Raw genomic sequence first — 23,810 nt, forward strand, 5'->3', positions numbered from 1 at the left:
GCTATGGGCTGGCATAGGAGAATTTTAAACAGGGCTGTGACTCAGACTCACATTTTCAAAAGTCCTCCCCTAGAGACCATGTAGACAATAGCATGAGGTGGGGGCCAGAAAAGACCAGCACTCTGAAGACTATAAAGGAAATTTTACAGTAAGGGAAAGTAAAGTAAACTTTACTGTAAGGTCAGCCTTAGAGGGATGCATCACAGAACTCACTTCTCTGCATTCAGAGAGCTCACGCTGACCCGAGAGATGGTACCAGCAGGATCCTCATCTGCAGTAAATAACCAACCCCTCCCAGTGCCACATAGCCCCTGGGCTGCCAACAAACATCCATTGCTGGATTTTTTTTAAATGCTTTTGCTAAATGAGTTTTAAAAAAAAATAGACTAATTTTATTCACAGTCACTTAACAGCTGGTGGCTGCTAATTGTCATCTGTTACATTGGGCATCAGAATGTGGCATCAAAAAGTCTGTCCATCTGTCCTAAGCTCTGTCAGGATTCCTTATGCTTCCCATTCACAGTCTACCCCCGTACCAGTTTCCCGGAGCCAACTCACATCTCTTGGCTCCCAAGACAGGTTTCTCAGGGAAAGAAAAATAGAAGGAGAGAAGATGTGGTGGAGGTGGGGTGCGGAGCTTTTTACACTCACTCCTTTCGACCCAGACTCCTGAGTACTAGAACTATGAGGGTGCCCCACCATGGCTAGCCATTGGGTTCTCGATAAAGAGGTTTCATCGGCTGAAGAAGTACAAAGTCACATGATTTCAAAGTAGGAGTCTGAGGATATTGTTCCCCATATGGTTGCATCAGCCCAGTACCTCCAATCCTTTCTATACAGAAGTTGTTAAAAAAGAAATAATTGCAGAAATGGACATATAAACATCCACCTTCCCTCAGCTTATCTTTACCTGAAAAATATGAATAAGGAAATATCTAGAAAGCTACGTGTCAAAGTGTTAGGAGCTTCTACAGCTGAATGATTAGTTTTAATATTTCTTCTTTGTGTTGATCTGTGTTTGGTAATGTTCCTATGGAAATATAGAAACATGTATCATTTTGTCTTGTACATGTGTGTGGCATATATACATGTATATATGCATGTCTGCATGTGTGGATGCTCATGTATTTGTGTATGTGGAGGCATGAACTTAATGTCAGGTGTCTTCCTGAATTGCTTTCCACCTTATTCACTGAGATCTGGTCTCCCCCTGAACCAGGAGCTCATAGATTTGGCTTCTCTAGCTAGCCAGCTTGCCCGTGACCCCCTCTGCCTCTGGAGTCCCAGGATGATGGGCCATCACCATACCTGCTCGGCTTTTATGTGAGCTCCGGGGATCTGAACTCCAGGCCTCAGGCTTGTAAGGCCAGGGCTTTATCCATGAGGCCACGTCTCCAGCCACCACCACGCCTCCCTTTTTGGTTGCTGTTTTTGAGACCAGATCTCACACCTGGCTGGCATCAAAGCTGATATCCTTCTTCTTCAGCCTCCCCATTGCTAAGACCACAGGTGCAACAGCTCGCCTGTCACTCACTCTGGCAATCATAAATAAAAACAGCAGACTTCCAGGTAAGATGGAAAACTAGAAACTGCATCCATACGGCCCAGCTGAGGAGAGTGGGTACAAGGAAGAGCAGACTCTATTGCAAACAGAGACAAGGGAAGCCTGGGGAACACACAGAAGTGGTAGAGAACAGCTGAGAAGCTCTGGGAAGCAGCCGGGAGAGACACGAAATGTCAGCAAGCCAAACACAGCCTCAGCCACGTGGGGCGGGGCACCAGCCTCATCCAAGGTAAGCCAGGTGACCCCGGTGAAGAGAGACTGACAACCCGAGCCTGAGGACAAGCCCACAGCTCTCAGATGCCCCAAAGTCCACTGCAGATTTTGAGATGGTGAGTCCTCTGGTCACCAGTGTAAAGGAATCCCATATTTACCGTCTGTGATGGGTATTCTTGACTGTCAACTTGACTGCATCTAGAATTAACTAAAACTCATGCAGTTGAGAAGACCTGCCTTAAATCTGGATAACCTGAAGTGGCAAGACCCACCCTAAATTCAGGCCACACCTTCTGGTAGCAGCCTATCTACAGGACATGGAAGAAGGAAGCCTTTGCTTTTTTGCCTGCTTACCCTCACCCTCACTGGCCAGTTCATTCCTTCACTGTCACTAGAGCCTGCTAGAAGTCGTTCTTTGAGACGCTGGCATACACTGAAGACCAGCTGAGACATCCAGCCTCGTGGACTGAACAGCTATCGGCTTTCCCTGGGAGACAGCAATTGTTGGACTAGCTGGACCACAGCCTATAAGTCAGCCTAATAAATCCCCGATAGATAGACAGACAGACAGACAGACAGACAGACAGATAGATAGATAGATATTCATTCTGTCATTTCTGTTCCTCTAGAGCAGTGATTCTCAACTTGTGGGTCACGACCCCTTTAGGACGGAACAACCCTTTCACAAGAGTTCCTTTAAGACCATCAGAAGCCGGGCGGCGGCGGCGGAGGCGGAGGCGCACGCCTTTAATCCCAGCACTCGGGAGGCAGAGCCAGGCGGATCTCTGTGAGTTCGAGGCCAGCCTGGGCTACCAAGTGAGTTCCAGGAAAGGCGCAAAGCTACACAGAGAAACCCTGTCTCGAAAAACCAAAAAAAAAAAAAAAAAAAGACTATCAGAAAACACAGAAATTTACATTATGATTCATAACAGTAGCAAAATTACAGTTATGAAGTAGCAATGAAATAATTTCATGGCTGGGGTTACCAAGACCTGAGGAACTGTATTTAAGGGTTGCAGCATTAGGAAGGTGGGGAATCCTACTATACTGTAAGACTTGGAGGGCAGTGGCCAGGTGCTACCTTGAGAGGGAAACTTTCGAACTGACCTACCCTGCGATGCTGAGAACAGGAAAGGACTACAAACCAGGAGCCTGAATTTAACCTGCCAACGCCCCAGGATGAGAAACAGTCCTGAGAGGCAGTTGTGGAGAACCAGAGGGGTTGGGTGCGCACAAGAAGTCCACAGCAAAAGGTAGCTCTGCCTCAGTGGGCCAAGATACATACTTCATCATCTAAGAATAACCCAAGAGTGTGGCAGCCTGAGCCTGAGGTCAGTAAGTGGACCAAGCTCGGGAGCCACGTTTCTGTTGTTCTCTGCTGTAGAATCCAAAACCCTGAAGCTCCAGCAGAGTGCTTGACACCCAAAGCTATGTCCCTCCATCAAGGTAAGCTGTACTTCTGGGATTAGAAAGCACCAAGGCAGGTCCTGGGCCCATATAGATCTGATGATGTGGCTGCCTTCCACTCTCCCGTGGCACTTGGGAGACATACCATCACCAACAGTTAGAAGTTCAGCCACAGCCCGGTGGCGGCGGCGGCGGCGGCGGCGGTGGTGGCGCACGCCTTTAATCTCCACACTCAGGAGGCAGAGGCAGGCAGATCTCTATGAGTTCAAGGCCAACCTGGGCTACAGAGTGAGTTCTAGGAAAGGTGCCAAAGCTACACAGAGAAACTCTGTCTTGGGAAGAAAAAAAAAGAAAGTTCAGCCACCCAGACTGCAGATACGGTGGGGAAGGCCGCCCAGCCCACAGATTGCCAAGGTAAGTGTGGCCTGCAGAAGCTCCTAGTGTGAAAAGCAGAATGGCTGCTAAGGGGAGCACAGCTCAGGCAGATGTGGGACTCACGTCCGATACAGACTCAGCTCTGGCACACATCACAGGAAAGACAAGACTCGCAAGCTGGTGCACAGAACTGAACTGACGTCTCCAATCCTTGAGAACCCAGAAATGTGTGTTCTCACACCTTTCTCTTTCATTTCTCTTACCTTTCTTTTGATGTTTGTTACTGTGCTTTTCATAGTAATTGCACTTTATAGCATAAAAAAAACAAACTTTGTTTTTTCTTTCTTGTCTTCATGCATTCCTACAATTTTACATAATTTTTGTCATTAGAAAATTATTTCTTTTTTCTCTTTTTTCCATCTCCCCTTATACTTCCTATTTTAATATCTGTTGTACTTATGACTTTGCCTTATTGGTTTTCAGCTTTTGTAAGTTCTTTGGTTTTTATTTTACTTTATTTTATTTTATTTTTTATTTTTATTTTATTTATTTATTTATTTATTTATTTATTTTTGGTTTTTCGAGACAGGGTTTCTCTGTGTAGCTTTGCGCCTTTCCTGGAACTCACTTGGTAGCCCAGGCAAGCCTTGAACTCACAGAGATCCGCCTGCCTCTGCCTCCCGAGTGCTGGGATTAAAGGTGTGCGCCACCAACGCCCGGCTTGGTTTTTATTTTTTTTAATCCCTTCTTAGATTTACTTTCAAACTTTATAATTATTAGGAAATCTTTAAGGGTTTTGTTTGCTTGTCTTTGTGTCCTTTCCTGTTTTATTCTCTTGCTTTTTCCTCTTCCCTTCCACAACATTCCTTCCCTTCCCTTTTTCTTTCTTTTTTAACCCTCCCTCTCTGTCTTCCCCTTCCCGACTCCATCCTTTATCTCACTCATTTATTACTTCTACATTTGCCTTAAGAGCTTTGCCTCTACCCTACATAAAATGTGAATATTAGGTAAAATTCCTGACTGGAAGCATCAGATTCTCCCTGTGGTTATTTTTGAGAAAAGCATACAGTGAAAGGCTGGGGAACATGTAAAGAGCCTGGCTTGGAGGCAAGGATTAATTGTTGCTCCTGGCACTGCTAATGGGAAAAAACAGCTCTATTCCTTTTCAGTCTTCACTACATTCTGCTCAAAATTCAAATTCTAATCGGTATGGAGGCTCTTCAAAAGACGAAAATAGAAGTACTGGATGATCCAGCTATACCACTTCTGCATAAATACCCAAAGGAGCCCAAGTCAACACACCCCACAGATGTCTATGCAGTGATACCCACAATAGCCAAGAGAGCGAACCAGTCTAACTGGACACCAACAAATGAGTGGGCGAGGGAAGTGTAGTAGACATGCAAGATGAAGATGGAGTTTCACCCAGCCATAAAGAGTGAAATTATACTACTTGCAGGAAAATGAATAGAGCTGGAGACCATCATGCCAAGCAAAATAAGCCAGACTCAGAAAAATTTCACACATTTTCTCTCATATGCAGAGTTTGGGGATATGTCGGGGTATGTGGGGGTGCAGGTTTGTGGGAAGGGTGTGCCATGAAAGTGAAAGGAGCCTATTAAAATGAGGCAAAGGGACAGTGGGAGAGAAATGGGAACAAGAGAGTAGAAGGGGTGGTAGATATGAGCCAAATACAATAAGCATGTGTAAAATATCATAACGAAATCCATTGTTTTGTACACCGGTAGAAAACACATATGTACAATTCATATTCCTAGTACAGAGAATCTGAATGCACAGGAAAAGTCACCTGCCAGCCTTGGATGCGATAAGTGCAAAGGACGGAGTAGGGGGTGCCCCGCCTAATGCTCCCCCAAGGCTTCAACTGATGGAATTCCTCCATGGAAAGTCACGGTATCACAACTATATAGGAGAGCATGAGGGGGGATGAGGCAGCCTGTAGGCTACTGTGGAGGTCAGGCAAGCACTAATGCTAGCTCATATCTAATATGCATTGTTTATCTGTTTTGTAAGACAAATAACTTTTGAACTTTAAATTCCCAAGTCAAGGTCACATTTAGCTGAATTTCTAGTTGCAGCAGGAGTGGAGCAGCTCCCATCAGACTGGTCCTCTTGCATGTCACAGACAGAAAGCCTCGCAAAACACAGGACAAAGTACTCATGGGTGGTTAAAAAAACTAGACAGATGATAAGTAGATGGATAGACAGATAGGTAGATGACAAACGATAGATTGAAGGTGGATAGATAGATAGATAGATACATAGATAGATACATAGATAGATAGATGATAGATGATTGATAGATAGATAGATAGATAGATAGATAGATAGATAGATAGATAGATAGACGATAGATAGATGACTATGATAGATAAATAGATATGTAGATAGGTAGATAGACTAGCATGAGATGATATCAGTTTATTGAAGAAAATCTAAATGTAAAGTAATGGGAGATTAGCATGGGGGGGAGGGGGGTGCTGAGAACATGTGAAACCTGAATTCAAAGGACAACAATAAAAACTGATCAGACAGAGGGAAGGGCAAACACCCTCTGATTATTGTCAAGTGAGGACAAAGGAAGACTCAAATTCATTCTCTTTTTAAAAACACATGAGGGCTTGGAGAATCAAAAGACCTGGGGAACTCTGCCAATGAAACTCACCCTCCCCACCACTCAGGCTGCCTTCTCCCCAGCTCCCCCTTTCAGCCATTGCCATCCTCCAGCAAATAACATTCTATAAAGAAGCCACAAATACCACCTCAAAGAGAAGTTACAACTTCCAAAAGAGCCATTATCTGACTTGTGTAGATAAAATACAAGAAAAGAAAAGTAAAAGGCCAAGTGAAGAGCACATGCACACAAACACATACACAGACACACACACACATGCACATATGCACACATGGGCATGCACACATACACACACACACACACACACACACACACACACACACACACACACACACGTCAGCTAGCAGCCAGTAAAACTGGTGAGGATCTTTTCTATACAGGATCAAAACTCCAAAGAAAATGTACTTTCTAGGAAGCAAGATCACAAAGAAAAGTTGGAAAGAAAAGCTAGTAAGGCAAGAAAAGGAAGCTAAAAGAGATTATCAGGCAGAGCACAGAGAAAGCCTAGGCAAGACAGGCATGGCAGTACTCTCCTGTAATCCCAGTACTGGGATGCTCAGGTAAGAGGACCAGAGTCCAAGGTCACTACAGATTACATAATGAGTTCGAAGTCAGTAAGGACTATATTTTTTTTTATTTTTTATTTATTTTTTTTAATTTTTTTTCCAACACAGGCAATTTATTTTGTTCTATTCATTCACAGTTAATACAGAAAATACTTGGAAACATTTCCATATAATGTTTGACACAGAAATCATCAAATAGAAGTATACAATGTTGACAGGAGACAGTACATTTATAGTTTATAACCCCAAATGTATTTATAAATTAGAAATGGAAAGATCTACAAATGAAATTATGAAGGTTCACCAAAGTCATTTAATCTGTCAGTTTCTCATTCATTTTTATGTCTTAATAATATTCTATTGTATGAATAAGCCACATTTTATTTCTCTCCAGTATTTGATAGCTATTTGAGTTGTTTTAACTTTTTTACTATTAGCAACACACTGCTGTAAACCTTCATGTATATGTTTCATAGGTGCACATTTTCAGTAGTTTGAGGATATATTCCTAAGGGTAGAATTGTTGAGTAACAGAGTAACAATGTTTTGCATTTTGACCAACCACCAAACTGTTTTGCCAAAGTGGCACACCATTTTACAATCTCACCAAATCCTTGTTTTTAAGGCTCTGATTTTTGTACAAAAGCATTCAATCATTCTGTCAGACCAAACCAGGAAAAGTAAGCTATAGTTCAGAGCTGTTCTATTCCATTTACTATGCAAAGCCATTCTTGGTGTTTGAAACTCTCAGCCCTTTTGAGTATTCTTGCAGTGTTCACTTTTTCCTCCACCACTTTTTTTTCTCTCTTTCTTCTTTTTTTTCTGGTTTATTTCTATCTATTACAATTGTATAAAAAGAGAATCTTCTGCTTTTTAAATCTTTGGCCTCCCAGTCAATCCCAAGTTCAACCAACTTTAACTAAAACTTCACTCAGAATTTCACCAAGCTTTTTACCCACACATTAATGCTTGTCGTATCTTTCATTAACTGTCAAAATCTGAAGCCTGCTCAGAGATTGCCAGGTAAAAGAAAATAAATGAAATACACAGAGGTTATTTCAAAACAGAACATGACCATCAAAAAAAAAAAAATGTCACAATTCCCGATTGGGATCATCCTTTGTTTACTACCAGTAAGAAAAATCCCATGTTGGACTATTTCACACTCCGCATTGGCCAAAGGACACGAGAGCTGGTTCTGGAGCATGCAGTTTCTCACACAGGTGTCCCCAGAGGAACACCAGGGACAAAGTCACGTGAGGCCTCTCCCATACAGAGGCTGTCTCACAGGGGCAGCGAGGGCACCCACTAGTTTGTGGAGATCCCTGAGAAAGTATGATTCTTAAAATCTGGACTGTACATAATTCACATCAGCCCTGTTCAGGTACTCACTGGAAGAAAGATGCAGCTGTTTTCCAGAACTCAGCATTCCATTCTAGATCAGCCATGTGGCCATGATGGCTTTCTCACAAGTGATATTCTCTAGTTTAAAGGATAATTATGTTGGGCTACAGATTTGCTATTTCCAAGGATGACTTGGGGTTCATCACTCATCATTTGATTTGAGTAACCATCCCAACATCAACCATCTATTGAAAAAAGAAACTCTTCAAAGAATGACTTCTCACTCTGTAAGAAATAAGCTAGAAACAGCAAAGTAAAAAAACTCTAATGGCTGATACTGAGATTAAATTGTGTTCAATATGGGATCTAGTGGCTTACTGCAAAAACTAGACCCGGAGAGCTGTAGAATTACACATATGCTCACCATCAAAATAACTTACTTGAAACTGCTTCTGGCATAGATCAAGAGGTTAAGATTAAAAAAATAAAAACAATGGATTGAACCTGCATGTTCCATTGCTCATAAACTTGCACACACTATTGTTCTGCAAAAAAGACAACTGCAGCAAAGAAAAATGGCCCTTTTGCAAACAAGCCTAAAAGTAACCCCCAAAAAGAAAAAAAATAACATGCATATATGTATAAAGTGTTACTATTAAACACAATGCTATCTCTAGGGGGGGAATTAACTGCATAGATTAAAAAAGAAAAACAAAAAACCATGTGCAACATCTTAAGCCAGTAAAGCACCAAAATAAAAAAAAAAATTTAAAAACCCACCAAAAATTACTTTTCATAATGATTAACATAGAAGCACAAAATATCGACTATAAGTCAGGAAGCAATTACCTAGACAGATACAATGTCCACTGTTGAAAGAATTTTTCTTCAATTTAAATGTCTTTTCTCATCTCTAAAGAAACCTTAAAGTGCTAACTTTATTTATATAAAGCAGGCAAATTCTTCAAGTAATTTGCTACGCCAATTTTTATCAGCCTAAACAAGGAACTAAAAATAGCAAGTGAAGTGAAAAGGGCAGAACACCCGACCGGTTCCACACAGGTAGACACCCCGGAGAACGTCACCTACCATCCCGCCTTTCTTCACTGCACTGCACAAGCTAACAGATTAAGTATCTGTTTTCTTACATTAACTCCCTAGGATTTGCTAAGGTTTTTGCAAGTCACTAGGTAACACATACAGTCCTAAGGAAATAATGTCACTTAAAAATCGGCACTGGACACTAATTAAAGCGAGCTTGTGTGTGTCTACTGCCTTAAACTAAAAGTGAGGCATTGCTTACAAACTGTGACGAGCCGCCCTCCACTGGCTGGCTCACTACTCCTGCCCCTCGGCTGCTTTTTCAAGGAAGTATACATTAACCAGATGGCGATTGAGGTGCTTGCTGTAATCCTTTTCCTTTCTGAAAGACCGATCATAGAAAATACAAACAAACTCTCCCTCGGTTATTTTAACTGCCAACCCCTCCTTCCCACTTTTTGAACTTGCTTCTTGTGGCACTGGCCGAGCCCCATGCAGCCCAGAATCATCACTTCCCTCGGACATATTATCACTCAGGTCACTTACATCATGGCTGTGGATGCCTTTGTCTTCATCAATGTCCAGTGACTCGTTTTCAGCCAAAGTGATAGGAGGCGAGGCCGTTACGGTTGGTGATGGGACAGGAGGCAATGGTGACGCCGGTTCGGGTGCTGAGGCTTTCACAGGGACACTGTCTGGGTTCTGCTCAGTGTCCACTTCCATTTCACAAAGCCCAGCTGAACCAGTCTGACACTTAGCATGTAACGTTTCACCACCTGACCCATTTGAGTTTTATTCCGAGGATAAGACACTGGTAGATTCCTTGGGAGCAGCAAGCGTAGCTAGACTCTTGCCAACTTCCTCTGTTCCCACTTTCTTGAGAGGGGCCATTTTATTTCCTTCCCCATCAGAGCCAATTTCTTGGTCCTTGGGTGTCTCGTCTCTTCTTGAGTTTCCCTTTGGAAGATCCTGTGCGTGCCTGCTTCCCTTCAGAAGCTGGTTATCTCTAACAGGCACTAAGTCAACTTCAATAAAGACTTGCTCCTGCCGCACCACCTCACTCCACATGCCCGACTTCTCCTTGGTACTCTCTTTTCGGGGAGAAGACCTTTTGGTGACTGGTTTCACTTGAAGAGGTGGCTCCATGACAGCAGGAGGCTCCTTCTGAACAGATCCCATGTGAGGAGGCCCTGTCTGAGCAACCTCCACCTGAGCATGGTCCAAAGGACAAAGCAGCCTCTTCTGACAATGTCCCCGCTGAGACTCCATGGGAGGAGGCGACCCCATCTGATCAGGCTCCATGGGAGGGGGGGGGGGGGGGGGGGGGGGAGGGCAGCTCCATCTGATCAGGCTCCATGGGAGGAGGCGGCTCCCTCTGAGCAGGTTCCATGGGAGGAGGAGGCTCCATCTGATCAGGCTCCATGGGATGAGGCTGTTCCATCTGAGTAAGCTCCATGGGAAGAGGCTGCTCCATCCCTGGAGGCTCCATGGGAGGAGGCGGCTCCCTCTGAGGAAGCTCCAGGGGAGAAGGCAGCTCCCTCTGAGGAGGCTCCAGGGGAGAAGGCAGCTCCATCTGAGCAGGCCCAGTCTGAGCAATATCCATGGGAGAAGGAAGCCCGGGCTGAGTAGAGCCTGTAGGGGTGACCACCACCCAAGTGAGCGCAGGACCGGAAGAGGCCTACCTCCTCCTGAGCCAGCTCCATGGAAGGAGGCTCTGCCGGAGCCGTCTCCTTCTGCGTCTCTCGAGCAGGTCTGCCGCCCTTCTCACTTGATTTACCTTTTTGAGGTTTCTTCTTTGCACCTTTTTTAATGGAAGTATTTTGCTTTTTATTGTCCCCCTTAGTCTCCTCCGTCTTGCTGTCATCCTTTGGCACCTCGGTACTATTTTTGGATTTGCTTTCCATCTTTTTTTTTTTTTTTTTTTGTCACTGGTTCCTCGTTCACAGGCTCATCTGACAGATGGGCTTCAGCATCCACCTTTCTTTTGTTCTTCTTGGCTTTACTGACTTTTTCTTTATTATTTCCTACATGTACATCTATGTGTTTCATCTCTGCTGCCTTAGTCTCCGTCGTGGATTTCCGAGTTCTGGTAGTTACCTGGACCACTGAGGCATTGCCACAAGACTTCTTCTCTTTTGAAACATCCTTTTTCTCTAGATATTAGGATAGCTACACCAGCTTGTTTCTTAGGTCCATTTACTTGGAAAGCCTTTTCCCAGCCCTTTACTCGGAGATAGTGTCTGTCTTTGAAGTTAAGGTGTGTTTCTTGTATGCAGCATATGGATGGGTTCTGTTTTCTTATCCATTCTGTTAGCCTGTGTCTTTTTATAGATGAGTTGAGACTATTGATATTGATGGATATTAATGACCAGTGATTGTTAATTCCTGTTATTTTTTGTGTGTTGTGTTGTGTTATCCTTCTGTGGTGTATGTTGGTGTGGGATTATCTATTGCTTGATTTTTCATGGATGTGTTTAGCTTCTTTGGGTTGAATTTTCCCTTCTAGTGCTTTCTGTAGGGCTGGGTTTGTGGACAGGTATTGATTAAATCTGGTTTTATCCTGGAATATTTTGTTTACTCCGCCTATGGTGATTGAGAGTTTTGCTGGGTATAATAGTCTGGGTTGGCATCCGTGGTCTCCTAGTGTCTGCATGAGATTTGTCCATGATCTTCTAGCTTTCATAGTCTCTATTGAGTAGTCTGGTGTTATTCTGATGGGTTTGCCTTTATATGTTACTTGGTCTTTTTCCTTTGCAGCTCTTAATATTTTTTCTTTGTTCTGTGTGTTTAGTGTTTTGATTATTATGTGGCGAGGGGACTTTTTTTTTTTTTTTGATCCAGCCTATTCAGTGTTCTGTAAGCTTCTTGTATCTTCATAGGTATTTCTTTCTTTAGGTTAGGAAAGTTTTCTTCTATGATTTTGTTGAATATATTTTCTGTGCCTTTGAGTTGGTATTCTTCTCCTTCTTCTATCCCTATTATTCTTAGGTTTGGTCTTTTCATGGTGTCCCAAATTTCCTGGACGTTTTGTGTTACGACTTTTTTGTCTTTAGTGTTTTCTTTGACTGACGCATCTATTTTCTCTATCGTGTCTTCAGTATCAGAAATTCTCTGTTCCATCTCTTGCAATCGGTTGGTTATGCTTGTTTCTGTAGTTCCTGTTTGTTTAGTCAGGATTTCTATTTCCAGCATTCCCTCAGCATGTGTTTTCTTTATTGTCTCAAATTCATTTTTCAGATCTTGGAATGTTTCTTTCATCTGTTTAATTGCTTTTTCTTGGCTTGATTTGATTTCTTCCCATTTTTTGTTCATTTTTTCTTCCATTTCTTTAAGGGAGTTTTTTATTTCCTCTTTAATGGAGTTTTTCATTTCCTCTTTAAGTAAAGTTTTTATTTCCTCTTTGAGGGAATGTTTTATTTCTTCTTTAAGGGCCTCTATCATCTTCTTAAAGTCATTTTTAGGCTTAATTTCTTCTGTTTCTTCTGTCATGGTATGTTTAGGTCTTGCAGGTGTAGAATCACTAGGTTCTGATGTTGCCATATAGGTCTTTATGTTGTTGCCTGTATTTTTGCACTGGCGTCTACTCATCTTTTCCTCTGTGTGGTGCAGGTGGTGTCTGTGTCTGAGAGTGCCTCTTTTGTTCTAATTTTTAGTCTTGGTTTAGTAGGGGTTCTTGGTTAAATTGGTGCTATTGGGCTGTTTCTTCAGGGACAGCTGATTTCAGTCGGTGAATTATATACTTAGGATTCCGGTGATCTGGTTTGGTGGCTGGGCAGTGCCTTCTTCTGTGTTCCCAGGTCACGTTTTGTTCATTTGTCAACTCCTCAGCTGATCTTGTTTCTTCAGACTTCAAACTGTAGGCATCTGAATCCTCTCCCAGATGGGTTTCAGCTGAGCAGGGTAGTCTCACCAACACCTCCAAGTTGTTGGGTTTCACAGGATCAGCAGTTGGGCCCTGGGCTGTCCCCAGACGGAGTGCCCAGACTCGCCCTGATTCTGACCCACAGAGATAGCTTCTTCCCCAGGTGTTGGGGCTAGGGGCATCCCCGTCCCAAGCTGCGTCCGCCCGTCTTCGTCCCCAGGCCTGTCCACCTCTGCGGCCCGCCACAGGCCCACCTGCATCTGCTTGTCTCCGCCGCCAGGCCTGTATGTCCCCGTCAGTTGCCGCTGGGTCTGTCTGCTTTTTTTTTTTTTTTTTTTTTTTTTTGGTCTTTCGAGACAGGGTTTCTCTGTGTAGCTTTGCGCCTTTCCTGGAACTCACTCTGTAGACCAGGCTGGCCTTGAACTCACAGAGATCTGCCTGCCTCTGCCTCCCAAGTGCTGGGATTAAAGGCGTGAGCCACCACTGCCCGGCCCAGTAAGGACTATATTACAAGATCCTAGTTAGGTAATTAAACGGACAAACAAAATGCCACAAGAGAACTTTGGGGGGTAATGACAAGATCCACATCTCATTGGAGAAGTGGCGACATAGATGTGTACACTTATCAGAGTCATCCAACTAGTCAGGTTTGATGGTGCTTACCTGAACTCACAATGCTCGGGAGGGGAGGCAGGAGGACCAAGAGTCCAAGGCCAGTTTCCAATGCACAGTGAGTGTGAGGCCAACTTGACCCACATCAGACTCTGTTTAAAAAGAAAAAAAAAGCCCTCATCCTACACCTAAGTAGACACTTAAAATAGGCACATCTTAGGAAGAGGAAGTCAGTATTTTGACAATATTCTTTAAAAAAAAAAAAAAAAAAAAAAGCTTGAATTTTCCAGGTTCTCAGGAGAAGCATGACACATACAAATCCTCAAGCATGAGAAAAATGGCAGAAAGCAAACTATAGATGGAAGACAGGAAGGAAAGGAGGGAGCATAAAGGTCAGGAGAGAAGAAAGCCTACAGGGCAGCGACAGCCATGAGAAGAAAGCTCTACAGAAGCCAGGCCAGCCCGAGACACCACAGCCTTCCCAATAACGTAGACGGACTGACAGGCTCTCAGTAAGATTCGGCTGCCTGCACAAGACCAACTTGGCCAACACACATCCCTCTGCCAGGATGAAGCTTCAGCATCAGGACCAAAGAAATAAGACCAGAAATGAATAAGACTACACTAAGATGAAACCCAAGTCAAAAAGGTTGGGTTACCCCAACTGACAAAAAAGACTGTGTGTGAAAACCTATAGTATAAGGCAGTAGGAATGAATACTCAGGATCAAAAGGCAAGGCTTAAATTATGTGTCCTATTATAGTAGAAAGAATAAAAAGATAAAATACATCTAAAACTAAAATAATAGAATAATAAACCAGAGGAAACCAAAAAGTAAATGTAAAAGCAATATTAGCTAGGCATGCTGGTGCCACCTGTAATCCCAAATACTCATGAGACTGAGGCAGGAAGGTCTCAAGTTCAAGGCCAGCCTGGGCATATTAGTGAGACCTATTTCAAAATACAAAGTAAGAAGAAACTCAGTGGTAGACTGTTTGGCATGTGCAAGGCCATGAGTTCAATCCTAAATACTGAAAAAATAAAAATAAAAATAAAAACAATTATTAAAGGCTTAAAAGCAGGAGTATATAACAAGCAAATGAATCTGAAATCTGATCCTTTTTTGTTGTTTTTTGTTTGGTTGGTTGTGTTTGTTTGTTGTTTGTTTGTTTGTTTTGAGACAGGGTCTTGCTGTGTAGGAACTATCTGTAGCTCAGGCTGGCCTAGAACTCATAGGGATCCTCCTGCCTCTGCCTCCCACGTGCTGGGATTAAAGGTGTGTGCCACCAACAACTGGCTTGAAATCTAATTCTTTAGAAACAATAAGGGACTAGAGAGATGACTTAGTCATTAAAAGTACTGAGTGCTCCTCCAGAGGACCCAAGTTCAAGCCTTGGCACCCACACAGCAGTTGACGGCTGTCTGTAATGCCAGTCCCAGAGGATCCAACGCCCTCTTCCTGCCTCTACAGGTACCAGGCACACATGTGGTACACAGACAAACAGGCAAAACACCCATATACATAAAAATAAATAAACAAAATTTTAAAATACATTCATAAAGAAACAACCACTGAGTATTCTAATAAATAAAAAATGAAAACAATATATTAAAACATACATTAAATTTCAAAAGCTATTGAGATGACAATAAAAGAGATCACTCAAAGGGTCCTAAGACAACATTTTAATTTCAACTCAAAGACTGTAATGAAACAGGTAATTTCCTAGAAAACTATAATCACAGCTGACCCATGAAAAGGCAAAAGTCCCAATGCACTTATTTTAGAAGTAATTTAGAAAGTAACCAAGAGTGAGCCACCTAAAATATAGAAGAGCCGGATAGAAACCCAGAGGGAAATTCTCAGACCTTGAGGAACAGATCAATAGCTCTGACCACCCTTAAACTGCCCCATTATTAAGGACCAGCCCTGACTTCTTTTTACAAAGCTGGCACAAACTTTGAAACCCAAGCTTGACATAGATCGTGTATTACAGAGCAACTCTCACTTATGAATAGTAATGCAAAAATGTTGAATAAAATATCAGCACTTACATTCTGGCAGCATGCTAAAAGAATAATATGCCAAGATTTAAGATGCAAAGACTGATCATTAGGGCTCACTATAGCCACACGTCAACTTAGAAAAATGATAGAATCATCTTCAAAGATGCTGGTAAAGATGCTGGAAAAAAAAACACAGCACTTGGTCTTAGCTGGGGAAAAAACTATTAAAATATAAGAAAGTAGATGGGACTTTAATATGACTTCTTCAAACATACATAAAGAAAAACTCATCATCATGTATACTAGCAAATTGCCATGACATTCCCATCAAAATCTGGAATAAAATACGTTACACACAGCCACCATACTATCTAGCATTGTTCTAGATGCTTTAGTAAACTGCATAAACATGATAGTTAAAATTGGGAAGGGAAAGGACAAATAATGATTATGTGTATCTGATGTGTATCTGTGATTGCATGCCTATAAAACCAAAGAAAATCAACAAAAACTCCAAGAAAAAAAGAAAATACAATAAAATATTTACATTTTATATATAGATAACATCTTCCTATTTACAAATATCCTAATTAGAACACACAAAGAAAAATTGCCCAGAAATAAGAGTTTTCAAAGGATAAAATAGGGCTTGGAGTATGGCTTAGCAGGTGGGTTGTTGCCCAGCCTCCACACCACACTTGGTTCAATCCTTAGAATCTTATAAAAAAAAAAATTACAAAGTAGAAAAATAAACTTTCAAAGGTAAAGGATCTATAAAAAGATAATATTTTAAGGCCCGAAAAGTAGAACTTGAAAGAAAAGATAACTCTGTCCTTACAAGAAGGATTGAGCATTGTAATGACATCATTTCGTCCTAGGTCAACAAACTCCTAGATCTCATATAGTTTCATTAAAATGCCAATGGACTATTCCTTGAATGGATGAAGCTTATTCTGGGAAAATGTAAAGCAAGAATAATTAAAAATAACTTGGTCCAGGTGCATAGAACAGACAGGAGAGAAGAAAGAAACTGGAACTGAACCCAGATACCTATGAAAACATATGATGTGATGAACTGTTCATCAGTGTGGAGAAGAGAGCTGTCAATGAAAGACATAACAGCTGGTGAGTCATCGTGGGATGACCAGCCCGGGTCCTAACTCACCCCTCACTCCTGACTCAATAAATGCTGACTCAATAGAACATTTAATCAGACCAGGGATTTAAGTGGTGAAAACATTGTAAGGAAACACGAAATTCAGAAAAATAGGACAAAAAAGACAAGTCTCGGGATGCTATAAAACCCCAAATTCACACACAAAAATAATATTTTAGGGGCTGGAGAAGAAAGAAAAAGAGGTGGTGGAAGAGGGGATTGACCAAACCAAAAGGATGCATGGAAAAGCCCAACAGAACCTACTCATCTGTAGGCTAACTGGAAACTACTTTTTAAAAAAGACTTTAAAGAGAGGTATCCTGTGCCATTGGATAACGCTTCTTCCAGAAGCCACAGTTTCATTTTTAAAGAAAATCCAGTGTCAGATGGGGGATACCTCTCTATGTATTATTAGCCAGAGAAACATCAATGGCTCCCAAAACAATAGAGACCATTTTCACTGCTCTTATTTGCCACTAAGAATCAGAAGGTACAAGACCAAGATCCTATTGCTGAAGGAACCACGTGGTTTGGATATGGGACACGAAGGAATGAAGCTAAAACTGAACAGGAAACTGACCTTGTTGACTAGCATCCAGAGTGCCAGAGGTGTGGGGCAGCTGTTGGAGGGAAGAGTTCCCGCCAGCCTCACCCTGCTGCGGATTCTGCTTATCATCAGCTAGCCACAAAGGATGTGACCCCCCAGTGCAACAGTGGCCTGACCACTTTCCAATTGGACCTAAGGCCCTGGTGCTGTAAAAACTGGACAAAAGCTGTGACTGGGAAGGACCTGTGGAGAACCTGCCACTGATGCTTTACTGAACGAACATGTGGTTATTATCTTGTAAGACTGGAGTTTAGACGCAGACTGGTCTGGCCTGACATTCGGTCAAAAAGCTTCTTTTTGTAGTGGACAATGGTTAGTGCAGAAACTCACCATTGTTGAGTCTTAAATGGTTAATGCAGAAACTCACAATGGTTAATGCAGAAACTCACAATAGTTAATGCAAAAACTCACAATGGTTAATGCAGAAACTCACAATGGTCAATGCAGAAACTCACAATGGTTAATGCAGAAACTCACAATAGTTAATGCAAAAACTCACAATGGTTAATGCAGAAACTCACAATGGTTAATGCAGAAACTCACAATGGTTAATGCAGAAACTCACAATGGTTAATGCAGAAACTCACAATGGTTAATGCAGAAACACAATGGTTAATGCAGAAACACAGTGGTTAATGCAGAAACTCACAATGGTTAATGCAGAAACACAGTGGTTAATGCAGAAACTCATAATAGTTAATGCAAAAAACTCACAATGGTTAATGCAAAAATTCACAATGGTTAATGTAGAAACACAATGGTTAATGCAGAAACTCACAATGATTAATGCAGAAACTCACAATGGTTAATGCAGAAACACAGTGGTTAATGCAGAAACTCACAACTGTTGAGCCTTAAATGAGACCATTGTGTCACACCATCTAAGTCCCACAGAACATCACAGAAGAGAAAAATCATAAGAGCCAGATGTTTGGGAGTAGTGCTGTAAAAGACTGTCTTCTGGCTATGGCATGGCCATTGCAATCATGAGCACACAGCAGCTGTGGTTACATATAAGGCCCGCATAGAAAAAGAATGAGATGGAAGGAGGAGGCAGATTGGCTGGGAAGGAGGGTGTCTGCAGGAGTGCACGGGAGGATAAGAGAGGGAAACAGGGGGGAAGTTGATCATAAAACACTGTGTGCATGTGTGAAATCATCAAAAAGAAAAGATTTTAAATTTGATGCTACAAAAATGTGAAATGTTCACACATTATTATTATAAAGTCAAAAAACTGGAAAGGAGTAAATGTGACATATACACCCAATCTCATCTAATATAAGATGTTCTTCTAAGTTAGCTAATGAGAAAAGTCCAATTACACCCACACAAGACACACAATAAATAAGAGGGCATGAAATACATAAGATGGCTCACAGGATGAGTTATTTATAATGTATGCATATGTATCTTTTAAAGTGCCCAGATCATGACTCATAATTATGGAAATTTAATTAAAACCACTTAAGATGCAGCATTATGCTGAGTGTAATGGCACATACCCAGCTTTCCAGAGGCTGAAGAAGAAGGACCATAAGTTCAAAACCAGCCTGAGCAATACAGTGAAATTCTGTCTCTAAAGGGAGAGACTGAGTCAGCAGACAAAGTGCTTGCCACACAAGTGTGGGCCAGAGTTCAGATCCCCAGTACCAGGTGGGCATGGTGGCCCTGATATAATCCCAGTGCTTGGGAGGTGGAGACAAGGGATTTCCCCAAAGTAAGCTGGATAGATAGACTAGCTGGCTGGTGAGCCATGGGTTCAGGCAAGAGACTCTCTCTCAGTATATGGGGGGGGGCAGATATAACTGAAGAAGGCATCTACTTCTGACCTCTATGCACACATGCAAACACATCACACACAAGAAATCGATTTCATTTCTTTAAAAGTCTATACAATATATTTTGATCATAGGCTTTCCCCTCTCTTAATTCCTCCCAGAGCCTCCCCCACCTCTGTCCTCACCCAATGTTGTGTTTGTTCTCTCTCAAAAGAAAAAACACACAACCCCCCCCCAAAAGATTCCAAAATAAAACAAAACCAAAAGTGCACTCACACAAAGCACAGAGTCTGTTTTGTGTTGGCCAACTACTCTTGGGCATGCGACCCACCCTGGAGTGTGGCTGATATACCCATCACTCCTTTGGGGGAAAACTGATTTTCCTTTTCCCCACAGATATCCATTGCAAACAGTTTCTTGTCAACCTAGGCAGGTCTTATACGTGCTGCCATAGTATCTATGAGCTCATGTGTGTGACAGTCCTGTAATAAGTAATATTTTAAACACAATAATATTTTAACCTATCAGACTGGTAAAAGTCAAAGGACTTCCAGGAACTCCCATGCTCATATACTACCATCAAGTATGTAAATTAATACAAACTAAACATAATTTTCTAAAAATTTGCACATACATAACATCAATCAAGCCATTTTCATTCCAGAACCATACCCCAAACTGTCCCCATGGGTTTACCTGCACATGTGCTCAGAGATAAACATACAAATATGTCTGCCAGCAAATTCTTTCTAATAGCAAAAACTGAAAACAGTCTAAATGTCTTTCCAGAAACCATTTTTTTCTTAATAAAAAAGGTGTCATTCACAAGTGCAGCCAGGCAGCCTTCACATGGAATGAGCTGTTTCGTGGTGAGCTGACATGGTTATCTCCCAGATAGACTAAGTTTACAAGAAAAAAGAAAGTGTACCAGTGTGTACTGAACACCATTATTCCTTCACACCACTCTGAAAGGCATCTTGGGAAAGCAGTGTAGACAGTAGATTCTGGGGAGAGGGATTTAGAACTGCGAGTCACAGTACACACAGCTGCACTGCACAGCTAGCTGAGTCTGAGAAACTAAACACTATTGGTTGGAGTATTCAGGCCACTCCGTGTAGTCAAAAGGGAGGTTTATTTTGTGAGGTAACTTACAAGTGAAGGGATAGGTTACAGGGTCTGGGAAAGGTGTAGCGCAGTCCGGCAGTGTTCTCTGGAGAACTCTGCTCGGTCTACCTCTAGCGTCCAGGGTCCAGGAACCAAGAGAGCTGGCACATCTGGATCTCGGGTCTTAAGGGCTCCTGTCTTGGCCCCGCCCTGTAGGCATGACAGTTACTGAAGCCTCAATGGGGATGGTACTTCCAGGTCAAAGCTGGAACAACTACCCACTACAAAACACCACTCGGGGGATGACAAAAATGAGCCTCCTTGAACAAACAGAGAAGGAAAAGAAGAGCAGGGTTGCACCCACAACAGCACCAAACAATAAAACCATTCAAATAAACTAAACCAGATGAGAGGCGCACACCGAAAACTGGGAAATGGACCCAGACAAATCAAAAGACATTTGCACTCATAAATAGAAGACCTACTGTGGTTAAGATGCTGATGTTGCCCAAGCCAATCTGCACTTCTAAAGATGCTGTGGTGGCCTGAATGAAAATGGTCCCCATAGGCCCATAGGGAGTGACACTGTTAGGAGGTGTGGCCTTGTTGAAGGAAGTGTGTCACTGGGGGTGGACTTTGGGGTTTCAGAAGCTCAAGCCAGGCCAGGTGGCTCATTCTCTCTTTCTGCTGCCTGCCTATCCAGATGTAGAATTCTCAGCTATCTCTCAAGCACCATGTCTGCTTGCATGCCATCATGCTTCCCACCATGATGATAGTGGACTAACTTCTGAAATGGTAAGCAAGCCCCAATTAAACCCTTGCCTTTATAGAGTTGCCATGATCATAGTGCCTCTTCACAGCAATAGAAACCCTAACTAATACAGAAGTCAACGCTGCCCATCAAGCCAGCATGAGGGGCAGGAGATAAATAAGAATAACTATATGAATGGAAATGTCACATGAAACTCAGCAGTTTGTATGCCAAATGAAACAGCTTTTTAAAATAAAGATAGCCAGATGGTGGTGGTACCTGTCTTTAATCCCAGCACTGGGGGTGGGATGGGTAGAGGCAGGTGGATCTCCTTGAGTTGGAGGCTAGCCTGGTTGACAGAGTAAGTTCCAGGACAGCCAGGAATATACCGAGAAATCCTGTCTCAAAAAAAGAAAAGAAAGAAAGAAAAGGAAAAAAGAAAGAAATAACATAGGGTAGAAAAATTAAGAAGAAAAAAAAAGGAAAAGAGCTTGGTGAAGCCAGGCATCACGGCACCAGCAATCAAGCACTCAGAAGGCTGAGGCAGCAGGGTCACAGTCTGAAGCCAGTGTGGGCTGTGTAGCAGGCCGGAGGAAAATCCAGGCTACATATAGAGACCCTGTCAATAAATAAATAAATAAATAAATAAATAAATGGTACCTTTTAAAAGATAAACAAATATGCAAGTGGAATAAAAAATAAATAAACAGGGGGTGTAACTCAGTGGTTGAGCAATTGCCTAAAACTCCCAAAGCCCTGAGTTCATTCTACAGCACCACAGATAGATAGATAGATAGATAGATAGATAGATAGATAGATAGATAGATAGACAGTCACATTTATTTGCAATACTTTAGTTGCACACATCTATAATCCTAGAAATTATGGGGCTGAAGCAGAAGGATCCCAGGTTCAAGGCTAGCCAGGGCTATACAGTGAATTCAAGACCAGCTTGAGTGCCATAGTAAAGCACTTTCCCAAAAGAAAGGAAGAGAAGAAAGGAAGGATGCAGAAAGGGAGAAGGAAAGGGGGAGAGAGGAAAGAAGGGAGGAAGGGATAGAGGGAATGGAGGAAAAGGGGGGATATGGAAAGCAGTGGTTTTAACAATGGGTGTTAAACCCAGATATCTACACACAAAGTGAATTGAACCTACTATATGCCATGTGCCAAAATGAACACAAAATGGATCAAAGGCCTAACTGGAAGAACTAAACTATCAAACTTTCAGAAGAAAACCAAAGAAACATTTTATGACTGTGGATTTGGCAAGAATTTCCTGGATAAAACATCAGAATACCATCACCAACAACAACAAAATGCCTAGTCTTAGTGCAACTTGATACACCATGTTTGGTTGACATCCCTGGAAGGCCTGTCCTTTTCTGAAAGAAACCAGAGGAAGAATGGATCTCAGGGAGAAGAGAGGTAGGGGGAGGGGCTTGAAGGAGAGGAGGGAGGGGAAACTGCAGTTGGGATGTAACATATGAAAAAAGAATCAATAAAAAAAATAAAAAAAAATTTCTAGAACAAAATTTGATTGCATCAAATGATAAAAATTAGCAAAGTGATAAAGCCACTTGCAGAATGAGAAAAACACCTGCAAACCATATATCTCCCAAAAGGCTAACTCCAGGGACATACAAACACCTCTTACACCTCAATAACACAAAACAAACAAGGCTCAGGGCAGGCCATCAAATGGTCCAGTGCTTGGCTAGCATGCACAAGGCCCTGAGTTCTATCCCCAGCACTTAGAAAAGTAGAAAATAGGCATGGGACTTAAGAGATGTTTCACAAGAGATGGCATATAAATGTCCAACAAGCTTATGACAAGGTATCTAGAGTCACTAATCATTGGGATGTTGTCTTTGTCAGAATTTCTAATCCTATGAAGAGACACCATAACCATGACAACTCTTACAATGAAAACATTTAATTGAGGTGCTCACTTATAGTTCAGAGGTTCAGTCCATTGTCAGCATAGTGGGGAGCATGGCAGCATGTAGGCAGACATGGTGCTGGAGTAGTAGCTGAGAGTCCTACATCTTGCAGGCAACAGGAAGTCCACTAAGACACAGGGTGGTATGCTGAGCATAGGAAACCTCAAAGCCCACCTCCACAGTGACACACTTCCTCCAAAAAGGCCACACCCACTCCAGCAAAGCCACACCTCCTAATAGTGCCACTCCCTATGAGATTATGGAGGCCAATTACATTCAAACTACTACAGACGTGAATCAAAAGCCCCTATCACTTCACACCCATGGATACTGCAATGATAAGAAAGGGAAACAGAAAATACCAAGTATTGGCAAGAATGTGGAAAAATTAAAGAATAGGAAGATGGCTCCGAGGTTAAAAGCTCTTGTTGCTCTTCCAGAGGATCTGAGTTGGGTTCCTTGCACCCACATCACCTGTGACTCCAGCTCCAGGGCGTCTGATGACCTCTTCTGTACTCCATGAGCACTGCACTCATGTGCACAAGCCCATACACATATACACATAATGAAAAATAAAGTCATTTTAATAGACTAGGAAAAACATGAGGAAGCGTGTGTGCTAATGGTAGAATTGCAGAATGGTGCAACAGTTATCAAACACAGAATGGCAGTTCCTCAGCTCTCAAAAACAGAACCACCACACAACCCAGGAATCCCATTTCTGGGTATACAGCCAAATGCATTGAAGTCAGGCTCCCAAAGAAATATCTGTACGCCAATTCACAGTAGCCAAAAGACGGAAGCAACCAAGTAGCTATCAATAAATG

This window comes from Peromyscus leucopus, chromosome 5, assembly GCF_004664715.2.
Source record: "Peromyscus leucopus breed LL Stock chromosome 5, UCI_PerLeu_2.1, whole genome shotgun sequence".
NCBI lineage: Eukaryota > Metazoa > Chordata > Mammalia > Rodentia > Cricetidae > Peromyscus > Peromyscus leucopus.